Source organism: Lepisosteus platostomus, chromosome 11 (genome assembly GCF_059453375.1).
Source record: "Lepisosteus platostomus isolate fLepPlt1 chromosome 11, fLepPlt1.hap1, whole genome shotgun sequence".
NCBI lineage: Eukaryota > Metazoa > Chordata > Actinopteri > Semionotiformes > Lepisosteidae > Lepisosteus > Lepisosteus platostomus.
The window spans coordinates 14,520,145-14,532,712 of record NC_142621.1 but is presented as its reverse complement, the minus strand read 5'-3'; the positions used below and the strand labels follow the sequence as shown (position 1 = coordinate 14,532,712).

Below are 12,568 nucleotides of genomic sequence, written 5' to 3'. Positions count from 1 at the left end.
AGCCATCTTTCATAGTTGTGCTCAGCTATTTGATCAGAACAACAGGTTAGATTCTCAAAGTCATGTTCATGAACATTTTCCCCATGATTCACAGTTTAAGCCAAAGGTAAAATAATTCAAAATACTCCTTTAGAAGAAGGAAGAAAGTCTTGTGTGTTATTCATTCGCAGACTATTTGTCCAGTTTGGGAGAGTTTTAACATGAGGCTATATACAGTAATAAGTGCACTTCAGTAGGTAAACTGTAACAAGATTATATTTCAAAAATTATTAAATATACTGTAGTAATAATGGTCACCACCTCTGGCATTGGGGCATTGGGGCATTGGCTAGGATATCACTTGGATTTGGTTTGGATAGTTGTAAGAACACCCTTTTATAGGAAGGATAGCTACTGGAGAATATCTACTTAATTATGTGAAAAAAGTCTATCTTACCTATCTTAGATTATTTCTAACATACTGTAGGTAACACATCATTCTTCCATGGAAACGAAAAATTCGTTACAAATTGTTAGTACTTTGACAAATATTAAGTTAATTTTTAACTAGAAAAAAAGTTGTTGTTTTTTTAACTTGGATAAAACACCTCCATGATTTCCCATCTGGACTAATTGTGGCCAAACTGCCCATCTGATTCCTTTACTATAGTTTGGCAGTTTGCCTCCAAGGGAAGATTAAGATTTTGCTGTTTAATGTTATTAAGATCATAGCCCTTTATATAACTATATATAATGAACCTTAACAATACTCTTTTACCACTGAAAATATTTACAGCTGCACTCTGGTGGTGTACCTGTATCTGCATTGCAGTCAGTGCAATTCTGGATACCTCATACTGTGTACCTTGTGAGCCTCAGCAGATTTCAGTCAAGAACTCCAAGGGCATTTTTTTAAAGCTAATTGCTTTAGAAATATAGTATTAGAAGCAAAGGAAAAGGGGACCGCACAAAAATTAAGAAACAATGAAGCAAAGTCTGAAAACCCTTGAATAATTTAAAAGCCTTTGTTAGCACTCTTGAGATGCATCTGTCTCCAAAATTGAAAGGATTTTAGTCCCCTGGCTTCGAAAGACTTGAAGTTAATAGAGACTTGTGACTCTCAAAAAATAGATATACTGTAGCTCTCATAAAGAGAAGATCTAGACTGGGGTCAATATTCTCAGTTGTTTTGAAGTCAGCAGCTACTGTCTCAGGATTGCTGTCCCCACTGAACTCATATATATATATTTTAAGTTACTCAACTTAGAATTTTAGGAGTGATTGTAGCATCTCACACATTGACAGAAAGGGCATCAATTCAGTAATGTGTACATAGTGCAGTCTTGACGCTCACCAGATAGCCTGACATGGGAGAACTTCGTCTTTAAAACCATGAGCAAATAAAAAGAACATGCAGAAACTATTTAGGCTGACAGTCTGTTTAAAAAATCCCAGAGGTCTCCTTTTATGTCTCCAAAAGACATTTCTTAAAGAAACCATAGAAACGAAGTGGGATAGAAAGGCAGGTAATTTATGCTGTAATGTGCTTATTATACAGTGGACTTTCCCAGGGTAATATTTTTGGCATGGGTTGTGACAGAAAAATGTGACTTACTGTGCTGCTAAGTAAACTGTTATTGCAATTATACTTAACACAGCGGTTCTCATTCCTCTGTGTTACCTTGTGATAGCACTCAGACGTGTGTATCCTTAACTCTAAAGTTAAACTGATATTACAGAATGATTACTAACCTTGCCAGAGATCAAACAGATAAGCCAAAATGTTTAATTGAACCATTCCAAAAGTACTACACATGTATTACATGTACATGCAACAGCAAGTGCAGTTACACATGAGTTAGAGTGGGGATGAGACAGAAGCTGTTAATGACAAGATTGACACAAGCCCTGGTACAGTACATGTGCAAAGTGGCTTAGATCACTTAAATGCTTTAATTTTAATGCTTTTGAAAATTGAAAATTCTGGTGGCAGCACAGAGTATAATTGGTACAAAATACAGGGCAATCAAAGGCAAACCTAGCTTGTTCACTAGGCTTTCTAAGCAGAAATTTACAGCAGTAAGTCATAAGAATCCCCATCTTTTGCAAAGCATTTCTGCTTAGTAGGTATACCCTGTCAAATTAAAAACGATCAAAGCCTTTGATGTTTTGTTGCCCTTCTAATTATCAGAGCTGATTAGTTCCCATCAGATGAATGGACCTGAAAATAATTGAGTCACTTCAAAGCAGCTCTCTGTGCGTGTCCGCAAAAAATCTCTCTTCAAAAAGTATTTTCTTCTCCCCATGAACTGGAGTAGTCATCACATTTTCATACCATTTCATGTCTTTCTTAACAGCATCATAAGGTGCAGTGATACTGTACATTCTCATACTGTGAGCAAAGCCTCAGTTTCAGCATCATAGCAGGCAGACCAAGTACCGTTTAGAATGGAAGAAAAAGAAACAGAATTTTTAAACTAGTGCCTAATGTGCATCACTTCTCCTCTTAGTTTCAATATCCCCCTAATCCCACCACATGATAATGTCCTTATAAATTATATCAATGAGGTTTTTGTTTTCTTCCTATGTTTTATATCCACACGTCTCAACTAAGGCACATACTGTACTGTACAGTACAAGTTGGAGGACACAAGTGGAACTAAGGGGGATGCATCGAAGACTGGGAACAGCCCCCACTACAAAGCAGGTCAGATGGAGAACAGAGAAATTACTTCCCCAATTTAGGATTGCAAGATTTAGCATGGTAAACTGGAATTTAACCGCTACACCACATTACTACAGTATGAGTAATATGAGATCTTTACTTTTGGTAGTCAGGATCTCAGTTTAGCAAGGATGGCACGTTCTGTGGTATAGTGTTCCCTGGCATCATATTGAAGTATTGATTTTGAAATTGTGGCCTATGTGGAAGAGTGCCACCTACTGGTCCACCAACACCACTTATGGCAGCAATCTATGTGATGGGAGGTCTCCCATGTAAGTACTGACCAGACCCAAACTTGTTCAGTTTCTGAGCTCTGATGAGATCAGGCTACAAGTTGGTAACAGTGCTGTCTTACTGTACTGTATATGTGTACAGTAGGCTGAATACATATCCACCATCACAGATGTCCTTGAGACAGTGAAAAATCTTCCTGCTCCCCCAATTTAAATAGTAGGACACTACAGGCAATAAATGAGATTATTGGACAACTTGATGCCCTCGGTGTGATTCTGAAGTGGCCAGAGGGACTGTGTCCAATAACTGTGTGCTGATGGGAATTGCAGGTGAAACAGTGATTTCTGAAAAAAGTGATTGACATGGATGGAGGCGATGAATTGTTACGGGAACTATGGACATGAAGGTTGTATTACCTTGGGTCTGAAAAAAAGTATCACAAATGTTCTTTTCTAAGTTCTATTGAAGCTGGATGCAACCATTTACATCATTTTTATTTTTATTTTTTACAGCATATTGGGAAGGTGTCATTATACTGTACATGCATCATCATCGCAGCAGCTATAAATACTCCTGTGTTATACACTGAAACCAGCACTTAGGACACCGCAAGGAAGAGTGGCTACACTCCAGCCACAGGAAGGACCACAAAAAAAAGGCAAGGAATGAAACAATGTCAAATATGAAGTTAACTCACACACAAATACTAAACACTATTGCTGAGAAAAACAACACAAAACACACAAACACCAAGACACCTTACTATGGAAATCTTGGCCTTTCTTTTTTGTGCCATGAATGTCTCAGAAGAAATGCCAGCATTTAGAGGCATAATAACTCGCATACTGTACATTTCTTTTTGAATTATCAACTGACATTTAATTTGTCACACTTGAAAACTGAAATTGTTTTCCTCTATAAAGCTCAAAGAGCAGCTGATCATAACGTGTTTTATTACTTTAATTTTAAAATCTGATGCATGTAGGAATAAAATCCCACTAATGAAAGGCAGAAGATTAATATTCTTTCTGCCAATGTGCAATGAACCATTTTTACTACTAAAAGAAGAAAATTTGCCTTATCCCATTTTCATTCATGTTGATTTTACTCATTACTAATTTACAATGCTCAAGGCTGCTGATGTTTCCGAGTGTTTTAGAAATATACTGTAGCATAACTGAACTGCAACTACGGTATCTGACATTCTGCTTGTTGATACAGTTTCTTGGGCAGAAAGAGGACTGTGTACAGTATACAGGACTAGAAATTTGCACAGGCATATAATATAATTTGCCTGAAAACAGATATCAATAATAATAAACTTTATTTTATATAGCGTCTTTCAAAGGCTGCTTATCAAAGAGCTTTACGAACGACAACAACAATAAAAAAATAAAAATATAACACATGCACAGTGAGAATACACAATGAGAGGAGACAGTAGAGGGGAGTACTGAATACAGTAGGGGCAGAGGGGTAAAGAACAGAACCAGTTAAGTAAAGGCTCTTCTAAAGAAGGTTTTTGAGTCTAGATTTGAAGGAGTTTAAAGAAAGTTACTCTCTGATATTATTTGGGGATAGAGTTCCAAAGCTTCAGAGAAGGCCCTGTCACCCATAGAGTGTAGATGGGCTTGAGGGACAGATAGGAGACCAGAGAGAAGGTTGTGGAGAGTAGGACGATAGCAGCTCAGACAGGTACTGAGTTCAGTCTCAGCATACTTCTTGCTGCGCAAAACACACACACATACTGACACATGCATGCTGAACGGCATGAACAGGCGCACTGAGAGCTTCCATAAACTGAGAGGAGCCTGATAAATTAACCATTCACTTAGAACTTAGAACATTTCATCATTTATTTTAATTACTTCTGCATGATGTAATATGTAGTAGTTCAGGTGGGTAGATGCATCAGCATGCGTCGGCTGCAAAGGAAAAAGTAATAGGTTTATTCCATGCTGAAAAAAGAAGAAAGAAAATATAATGTTTCGGCCGTGGAGCACTCACACCTGAAGAAGGCTCCACTGCCGAAAAGTTGTTTTCTTTCTTCTTTTTCACCATGATGTACAGTAATATAGCCAAGTGAAAAAGCATGCTTCTGTGTTTTTTCATTATCTAATTATCATTAGAAACTAGTAACTGGTGTAAATTAGAGCCTTTATATGTAGACACTTTTGGAGTAGTTAATGTGTTTTAGGTTATTTCATTTCCACGGCAGGAATTTAAAACCGCCTTAATTTCCAATGTTGTTTCCTTCATATGCAATTATCTTTATGACTAAAGCCTTCATAAAGCATTTTATTGTCTATGTATTTTTGAAGTGGCAGCTACAGTATCACTGAACAAGGCCTCAAGGTACTCCTGATTTAATAACTTTCTGCATCAGTACAGGTGTCTTTTCACCTATACTTGCTGATGCTGAAAAGTTCTGGGAGATCCTTATAAGTATGATATTATAAAATAGAGATTAAATGCATCAGAGGTTGTTTGGTGTAACTTGCCGAACTAGAGGAACGGCAGCCTAACTATAAGCATGAGGCTGACCACATCCCTCTCCTTATTTTTGTGAGGAATGAGCCAGGGAGCTGCTGCAAGGATAAAGAGAGGGGTTTGATAGATATTGCTCCAAGGGAAGTTCAGGAGGGAAGATATTTATGTTGGAGAGTGGTGAAACTGTCTATGGAGACTTTAAATTCTGCTTAGCACACATAAACTCAAAGTTAGACACGTGTTACTTACAGTATAAAGTACATACACATACATCTGCTAAAAGTTAGCTGTCATGCTGATGAGCCCTAACAAAACATCTGTCTGTGAAAAGTAACGTTAACTTTATAAAATTGAAATGGAATTAGACCTCTTTACTTTCTCATGCTGCGTAATGGCCAAAGTTAATTAATCTTCATCCGTCTACTATCAGAAAGCCACTTATTCCCAGTAAGGATCACAGCAACCTGGAGCTTATCCCGGAAACACAGGGCTACACATGGACTGGGCGCCAGTCCATCACACACACACAAGAATATTAATATTTTCATAATTCATGGCAATTTGCTTGCCCACAAAAAATGTGTTGTGCTAGTTAGGGAGTCATACCTGCGCACCTGGCAGAATATATAGCTAAGCTATACAGTATTTTCCTAACTAATTCAAAAGTATTGTTTGAATGTTTTCTGCATAGCACAGACACTCAAGTTTGTTTTTTAACTGTTGGAATTCTAACTTAATTTGATACAGTTTATTTTCTCAGTTTGGAAAGAGTAATTTAGTTTGATTAAGGACTGAGAGAACGGAGCCAAATACTGTCCCACTGTAGTTTCTAGAATTTATTTTATAGTGAAATATAATTCTCATAAGGCAGTGCTTACAGAAACTTTTTGTCATCTGTTATCGCTGCTGAGAAAAATTCAGTCCACACTCTTATAGAACTACACTGTGTTTTGGCAGCGCGTCAAAATTTCTGATCAACTGAGTTAACCAGCTAGTTTACCCTGTGGGAAACAAAACAGTTCACTCTGAAAGGTTATAATTATATATTGTTTCAGAAGGAGCTATCTTTTTTTCCAAAATCACAACAAGAGTCTTTAATTCATTGTAATCCTTTAGTAGGCTGTTAACAAAAGAAAACCAAAATAAATCTACCCTTTTATTAAATGCCACACATTTGATTTATATGACAGCATGGAGCATGTTAATTGAAGACCTCTGCTGAAGTTTCCTCTGGTGTGTTAAATGTCATTATAATTGTTAAATTCCAGACCTGGAGTAAGCACAACATGTTTAAGGAGCATACAATACTCCATTGACTCACAGAGCATACTACAGAAGCGTAATCATAATGGATATCCGGTTAACACTGTGGGAGAGGGGGTCAAGTCGTAAATTAACTTTCCCCTGCTATTTTACCAACTAGAAACAAACACAAATTAAGGGACTGGCCTGTATTTTCATACACAATTTTATATGATCCTTTGCTGCCTAACTTCAGAGGAAATTGTGAATTTCACTTGTATATTGATCTTCAAGTATCGTGCTTTACGCCAAATGTTTCTAACCCCGATCTTGGAAGGCTTCCATCCAGCAAGTTTAATAGGGAACCACTAAACCATCTATTTCTACAGCTGGAAAATGTTTAACTTGGATCAATTAAAAAAAGGCAATTGGTTAAATTAAGAGTTCACTTACCCATCCATTTTCTAACTGCTTCATCCAATTGAAGCTCAGGGGGGAGCTGGAGTCTATCTTGGTAATAATAATAATAATAATAATAATAATAATAATAATAATAATAATAATAATAATAATAATAATAATAATAATTGCTTACACTTATATAGCGCTTTTCTGAACACTCCACTCAAAGCGCTTTACAGGTAATGGGGTCTCCCCTCCACCACCACCAATGTGCAAGGCAGGGTACACCCTGGACAGGACACCAGTTCATCTCAGGACACACACTGACACAGACACAATTTTATTAAGAGATCATTTGGAACACAAATCAGAATATACTTTAGTCTTAAAGGATCAAACTTTCTTTGAAGAAATGACTTGCTTAATTCATCAATAACTTCATAAAAAGTCCATCTCTTTAGCAGGTGATTCAGAGTGACCTATAAAACAAAGCCAATTGTGTCTCTCCAGGACCAGGTCTGTGCAGCAATATTTGCTGCAGTGAGCTTTTGGAAATACAGAAGGTGAACAAGTGAAGATTACAGTAAAGCAGCTTACAGATTGCGCTGTTTTCCTAGGAAGTGGTCAGGATTTCACATGAAGGTCAGCTGTAAGGCTGAATATTTTGCCACAAGTTGGCTCCTCTTCTTTCTTTCACAGGGTTCAAAGGATCCTGGCCTTAACTTTCTTGTGTTTTTTTTCCTTTTCTTACGAAACGCAGAGGAACCAGTCCTAAAATTGTTTATCTCAGAGAATTTGAAAGTAAAAGCTGGAACCCATTCAGAAAGCCTTATGTTACATTTAATTTCAAAGGATGTTGTTCTCCACCTCCTCCCAGAATTCGTCTTCTTTGCAAGTGAGTTTGAAGCTGATAACTGGTTAAGATTATTATTATTTTCTTTAAAAACAGGTGCAATGCTGTCCATGTGGCTGAAATATTCTTTCATATTGTAACAGTACTATTATTCCATGTCTGAAATATGATCTGTTTGCACTAAAATAAAATAATTACTGATGTTGTTGATAGTAAAAGAAATTGAGTGAGACAGACTAAAAACCGTTTGACTTGATGTTAATTACTTTTATTGTTGTTTCCTGATCACTACCACAGTATACAATATGAATTTTTACGCATCAACAACCTTTCTTTAAAACCTACTGTTCCAAAGTGCTTCTTTAATAGGTAATACATATTCATCATTCTTTGCTGGAGTGTAGAATTTTGCTATTTGCTAATAAGGCCAAATATTAACACTTCCCTTTTGTGGGAACCCACAATTCTTAGTGTTCTTGAGTCTCCTATGATTCATATGGAAAGTTGCCAACCTATCCACCATGACAAACTCTTTTATTGAACAACAACCACTGTGCATACTGTGTTCTTGAAATCAGCTTGTTTTTACAGGCATTATGTGTCTCTGTAAGACAGTGGTTACCGTTAACTGTTGCATTCTTTCAACCTTTGAATTAAGACTTTAGATTTTGTTATAAACAAACTTTTGTATACTTTTTCCTCCTTTTTTCTGCAAGACCTGGAGAGAGAGGAAAACCATGCCTAGTGCCACCTATTTTCAATGCCACAAATGTTTATGCTGTAATCATCACCAAGATGCAAAGAAAAGCTACAGCATAAATAAACTATTCAAACTATTACTTGGAGCAGCAGCAGGGCATTTGAGTTAGTGATCCTGCAGCCTTTTACAATGTTCTTCTTGTCTCTAATCATCAGAATTAATCCCCAATTTTTGTTTATCTTTTCAGACCTCATTCATTAAGTTACAACACATTATGCTGCTGTTGTAGAATGGCAGTATGTTAAAGAGAGAGCCATGATACACATGTAGATGATACAAGAACAGGTGAAATATGTGAACAAAGAATGCATACATGCATATATATATTTCAAATTTAGGTGTATGTGCACACCTGGGATATTTTATATTTTTAGAGCATGTAACACATTTTAACAATGAAATCTGCTTCCTATGACATTGTGGCACAGCCAATAAATTCCTCTGCTGTTCATTTTGAATCCATGTGGTACTGTATCAGAGAACCACGAAAAGCAATTTGCTAGAATCAAGTGCAAGCAATTGTAACATGGAAATGCTGAATGTGCTTAATGGGAATGTAGCCTTGCCATTCACACTGCAAAGAGAAAATGCGCAATCATTTTCTGAAGAATAATAGACCCAAGAAAAATACACTTTCCCATTATTAACACTGCCAGGAAAAATAAAGCAATAAAATAATTCTGGATTTTGTCTAGGTAAAATAAACCTTGCAAAATTAATATTTATTATTTTAGTTCATTGTATTGGTTTTGGGTGCCAAAATGAGCCGCTTTTTTGACTTAATGACTACAGATAGACTTATCATATACAATCAGCTTTATGGTTCTGTCAACATTCAGTGTCACCTGTAAACTCTCAACCCCAAGCTAATTAAGCAAGATATGATTGCTAAAAATAGTGAAAATAAGTATTTATTGAAAATGAAGGGTTAGAAAAGGTTCTTAACGGATGATACATCGGAGACAAGACTCCAAGGAAGATTCAGAGAAACCACCAGGTGGACTTTGTCCTCCAAATAACTTCTATTAAAAATGTAGCTGATGCAAAACCACACAAAGAAATATTTTGCCACTTTACAGTATAAAGCGAATAGTCTAACAAAAGCTTTATCATATAAAATTGTTTGTTTCTTTGAATTCTTAATTTGTGCACCATTCTCACACCACAACATTTCCCTCTCTAGGTGCAGCATGGTATTTGCATTTGAATTAAAGCAATTTACCTTTTTTTTCACACTGCTACTAGTGCATATTGTTCAAAACAACACAACAAGAAAACACCAACCCAGTATTCAAGGAAACCTGAACTATTTTGAATCTTGTATGCTGCGCTACAAAAAGAACATTTTTTGTTTCAGATGCTCCAAAGGAGGATGGGAATGAAATGAGGTCTGCTCTAAATTTCTGAATAGTCAGACCAGTCTTTTGGAGATATCTATTGAAATGTTACCATTGGGATTCTTTAACTCTTCAAATAAAGCAAGATAAAATGCACAAACTTCCCTAGGAGCATTCATCAGATGAAATCAAAACAGAACTTCAGTAATTATGATGAGACAGTGAATATCAAGATAATATTTTACTGTTTGGCATTAACTCACCTAGCCACTAGGTCAGGTGTGCCAAAATCTTCTTCACTTGCGACAAATTAACCAGGGAGACTGTTAGAAAAGATGCACTTAAAGTTCTCTTGAACTTTTATTTAACAACTTCATTTTTTCATTGCTTCAGAAAACAAAGCAGCACAAGAAATCTTCAGTCTTTTTTAAAATTGAATTTAGCTAAAGCTGACTAAGCTTAGTTGGTTTCTTGACTAAACCTCTGGAATCCTAAAATAATCACCCTATATCTGAGATACACTCAAGGATGATCTCTGTATCAGCATGGCGCCAGTGTTTTAGAAGCTGCAAGGTGGTGTCTTCTATTGGGTTATAGTGGAGGAAGAAAAACTCTTAATCGTTACTTAATTTTTTAACTAATGCATGTGCATAGAGTACTTGCCCTAACAAAGATGAGTTGTGTACTACAGCATACCTGGCATGACATACTAAGAGCATTTAATACTGTTATAAATGCCAACACTGGACACCACAATCTGGACAATCAGAAATCTTCTCCAGTATTTAACGTCTGCTTGTTTACCAAGCATCATTACATTTTGCATTACTCTTTTAAAATAATCAGTAAGGTAAACTTAAACATAAATACTGATGCTACAAGACTATTAAGAATATTATATTTGACATTGAAGAACCTGAGAATTATTTTTAGCTGGGATTCTACTTGAAAAAGCACTTCAAGAGCAATAAAACATGTTTAGTGATCAGACGTCATTCCATACATGCAATCAATGCTTAGGAGATCCTCTCAGATAAAAAAAGGCAGGTGTTAAATGCTTGGCTGTTAAGTCTTGGCATGTACTGTAGGCGTTTTTTAATGGTGCCTGGACAACATTTTCAAAAAATAATAATTAAACCGAATTCATACTTCATACCAAACAAAATTCTTCACTAATGTAGGGATGACACTCTAGGCAGGAATGTGGCTTTCTAATAGAGGAAACAATGACAGTTTCTTTTGGGTCCCTGCTCTGGATACAGCTGTGGAGATTGAGGGGACAGTGACAGGATTTAATAGTCAACAGAAATGCACAGCCCGCCACCCACCTGTTGTTGACCGGATAATCCCAGCACAGGACTGTCCTGATCCCAGGAAGCCTGGGAAAAGTGTATCTCAGCTGGGAAAGAGAAACATTATTGGGATCATATGCCCTTGGCAGTCGTTTCCGAAGAACATGTGCTTCTCAGCTCACTGTATTCAAGCCAAAACCAAATGTACACAGCAAATATCCCAAGAGGTAATTTCTTTTTAAAAAATGCCCATTTAAAACATGAACAATAAACTGTACTAATATTTCACATCCTACTGCTTCCATGTTCAAGAGTTCAAGCCTTTCACTGCTTTCCACAAGAGCAGAATCTGTATCCATGCTCACTGTTTAGAATTTCTTTTGTAAACTGCAGGAAATTGAAACCTTCCACCTTTCTTTTATGTATGTAAAATGGATTTACACTATCTTTTCTTGCTCTGTAGTTTGAAAAACAAGTTAAAGCCCCGATATCAAGCTGGGTGAAGAAGAAGATGATCTTATTCGTGGTGCTTTGACATTGCTTGTTCCATACAAGAAGTGCAGGCCAACGGTTCCCCTGTAATAACTGGCAAAGAGACAATTACAGAACTTTCTGTTGGATAACTTTCTCCTCTAAAATGTTACAGTGTAGACAGTTATTGTTACGGTTATTTTCCAACACAATTCAGTGGTATTAACCTGACTGTAAAAAATGTCTTTTTGAAAGAAATTACTTTCTTTCTAGCGAGAGAATAGCAGTCTCAGGCCTCAAAATGACCTGATGACTGTACTACCAGATTGATATTAAGGAATTTGCCTCAATAAAGTATGGTATTACAACTACTGTACTCCTATTTATTAAAAAATATATAGTTTAATATTAAACCAGATAAGTAAGCCTAAACAGTAATCTAACTCAGTGATAGATGATACAGTTCAGATGCATTTAATTGAAATTGTAAGACTTTTAGATTTTAAGAAATGCTTTAAATTCCCAGAAGAGTTTCCAAAAAAGACAACATCAGCCTTGTACTGTTATTTTTTAAACTGGAAACAATAAACTTTTCTGTACATGGGAGTGAAAACAGAAGCTCCATTTATGCCTTTCGTACTGGAAAGTCATTAAATTGCATTGTTATTGACTAATTCAAGAAGCTGTTGATTTCCAAATGATGATACTGTCTATTTGCATAGATGGTTAGATACGCAGTACATTACTGACTCTAAATGTCATGCTCACTGAATGCACATCGCT

General features: G+C 36.4%; 1 protein-coding gene across 3 annotated transcripts in view; it reads right to left on the bottom strand.

The window, feature by feature from the left end:
• Positions 1-12,568, bottom strand: part of kank4 (KN motif and ankyrin repeat domains 4) — a 38,695-nt gene that overhangs the window by 23,725 nt on the left and 2,402 nt on the right. The window contains exon 2 of one of the 3 annotated variants that reach the window (XM_088598623.1): positions 11,351-11,421. The exons of the other annotated variants lie outside the window; for them this stretch is intronic. The gene's annotated coding sequence lies outside the window, so the exon portion shown is untranslated. The remainder of the gene's footprint in view (positions 1-11,350; positions 11,422-12,568) is intronic. 3 annotated transcript variants of the gene reach the window in all.